Raw genomic sequence first — 1,903 nt, 5'->3', positions numbered from 1 at the left:
CGTGCACTTGCAAGATGGAGAACCAATTCAGATTTATCGGAATTCCCCAAGATCTTAATTTTCGACGGGACATACTTGGTAAGCGCCTTAGAATTCAACCAAAATGTCTCGCTCTGACGCCTTTTCCATCCTTACAGACCTCTGCGGAAAACAGAACCACGATCCGGAAGCCAGTGCCAACATGGCCGCTCAACACGGGGAGACAAACTTGTCGGTTCACTCAGAAGCAACGGTGTCAACCACACCAGATGTGGTTCCAGAACAGCAAAATGGCTCACGGTCTCAATGGCCAAATTTGCTGCAACACTTGAAGGAACAGATGGAAATTATTTGAAATTTTCAATAAAATAAAAATAAAAAAATTAAACATCAATAAAATACAAATTTAATTTCAATTCAACATTTTGTTGATTCAATTCAATGACTAACCTTAATTTGATAAAAATCTTGAGTTGTTTCCACAACGAAACCAACGTTGATTCAACAAAATTCTGATTTGAATGCGCTTTCTGTCAAATTTTGGTCAACAAAAGTGAGGGTTGATTCAACAAAAAAGCTGCTTTGAAACAACGAAATGTATCGATTTGAAACAACAAAATTGGAGAGTTGATTCAATGCAAAAATATTGTTGATTATATTCAACAAAATATTTTGTTGAATCAAACCTCATACAGGCTGATTCTACAAAATATTTTTCTGCGTGTACAACTGCTATACAGCTGTAAACATAAACAAAGTAGAAGGCTATGTTCAAGCTCAAGTGTGACTTATTTTTTGCTACTGAAGTGAATTGTTTTAAAACATTTTGGATGTGTCGATGTTAAAGTTTTCGCTGAAAAATTATGTGATTCGCTTTTTTTTCGTCGTGGCATAAACAATGGGCGGCCAAAAGAGCCCTTTTCTATTTTCCACGTGATAAAAAGTTGTGTCAAAAGTGGGTGGATTTTTGTGAACCGAAGTTCTAAGATTATTTATCTTTTAAGCGTAGTGATAATATCGGAGTAAGATTATTCAACATTATTTGGCAGTTGCCATTCATAGTTATCGTTGCTAACATTTCAAAAACGTCATAAACATAGGTTTTGCGTGAGACATATTGAAATGTCTACGACGAATTATGCCAATCTCGACATCAACCCTCTTCTTAAGATGTGTTGACTTCGAATACCTTAAAAGCTCGACGCCATCGTTTTTTTTCCTGACAAAATAAATCATAGATCGATCACAATACTTGCCACTTCTTGGTATCATTTTGCGAACAGTAAATTGGTTCCGCTTTGACAGTTCTGAATTGAGGCCGTTTTGCGAACCACTATTCTGCACCCAGATTTTTATCACAAAAACTCGATTCTACCAAATGAAGCACCAGATTCGATTGGTAGAAATGACAGTTCTCCAGTACATTGTACACAATCTGTCCTAATCATAACCTTCAAGTTTTCGGAAGACACCAAATAGATCAAAATACCTTCTCGATAAATATTTAGATTTACGAATGTTTTAACAGCATGGAGGGTTCCCAAAATTTTATGGAGGCATATATGAAGAAACTAATTTTGCAAGAAGTCTTATTTGGACATTAGATGGACAAAGTTTGGCAAAATTGCACTGTTTTCTGGTTTTATCAATTCAAAGTTCAACATAATTATGATTCTGGCATGTGTTTTCAATAAAAAAAACATGCACAACATTTTCGGAAAATTATTTACTAATAATTCAATTGCATCAAAGAAAAAAATGAGAATTGCAAAAATAAAAGTAAAAAAAAACATCCAACTCGGTTACATTTTTCAATAAGTATACTTGTTTCTTAATTTTTTTTTCAAAATATTAAATTTAACCTAATATTTGAAAAAATAATCCACTTAATCAACTTTTCCTCAATGTTCGACCGATAAATTGG

Source organism: Culex pipiens, chromosome 2 (assembly GCF_016801865.2).
Source record: "Culex pipiens pallens isolate TS chromosome 2, TS_CPP_V2, whole genome shotgun sequence".
Taxonomy (NCBI): Eukaryota; Metazoa; Arthropoda; class Insecta; order Diptera; family Culicidae; genus Culex; species Culex pipiens.
This window is presented reverse-complemented; position numbering follows the sequence as displayed.